Source organism: Haliotis rufescens, unplaced genomic scaffold (genome assembly GCF_023055435.1).
Source record: "Haliotis rufescens isolate VD_foot unplaced genomic scaffold, xgHalRufe1.0.p SCAF_16, whole genome shotgun sequence".
Lineage (NCBI taxonomy): Eukaryota > Metazoa > Mollusca > Gastropoda > Lepetellida > Haliotidae > Haliotis > Haliotis rufescens.
The window spans coordinates 16002562-16003622 of record NW_025963846.1 but is presented as its reverse complement, the minus strand read 5'-3'; positions in this window follow the sequence as shown (position 1 = coordinate 16003622).

Genomic DNA, 1061 nt, shown 5'->3' with positions numbered 1-1061 from the left:
ATTGAAGTCAGGGGGTGGATTTTGTGCTTCGGGGCCTGAGGACGAACTTAATGAGGAAACGTCAGGGAGAACACAAGCGTACAGATGTAAAAGCTCGTCGGTAGAGGGTGATAAGTCCAAACTATGTTCAGAAATAGTGGGCGAGGGTTCCTGGGGAGGAGGGGGCGGTGAGGGTGGTTGGGAGGGCGGTTGAGTTATGACAACTCGGGGGGAATTCGAGAAAATCGTACCAGTAAGGAGGCGAGTTGGGACAAGACGGTCACTTGACGTAGATGGATCAGAATTTGGTGTATGAGACATGACCAGACATTACCAGCCATTACACCATGTAAGTCCAGAATACCCTATCCATGCGTCAAAATGAAACCGTACCTTCAAACGTAAGTCTGGGTGGAATACGAAAAACAAAGAATGGGATCGTCTTAAACATTTTGTTCAAGAGAAAACCCACATACTCCACCATGTCGTAACTGCTTTCGGGCGTCCAGTGCGACCCTGCTACAGTTACTAAATGTATTGCCGTTCCTGGTCCTTGTGGTCAATTAAGCCAGGACATTGCCCTCGCCTTGTCCACCACGGCTCGGCTCCGTCAAGGAGTGATTGGTCTAATGACACTTACTCCAAGTTGTCTCTATCAGCATTCACACACGCATAATAAAGAAACGCAACACCAGTTTATACTCACATAGTTTTACTTACTCTCAGCCCATCTAACACTACAGAACAGGATCAGACTGGCCAGGCTCGTCACTAGCTTGGGGAAACTTAGAACGATCGGGATTCGACTCGATCGATTGCAGACCGCGCTCTCCTCTCCTAATGTTGAGGGTATCATTTTATAGTGTTCGAGCCTGGCCTGTCCTTGTCACATGTCTCAATACCTCCATTTGATTCGTTACAAGTTCAGATCTGACCATGAACTCATGTGTGTCGTAATCGGAAAAATACCAAAGCCTACGTGCCAGATTGCTCATCTCTCTATTGATTTTGTGACTCGCTCCGAAACTCCAAATGAATTATGCCTTGAAATTCCCCATTTGTTTCATTAACTCATGGACGAT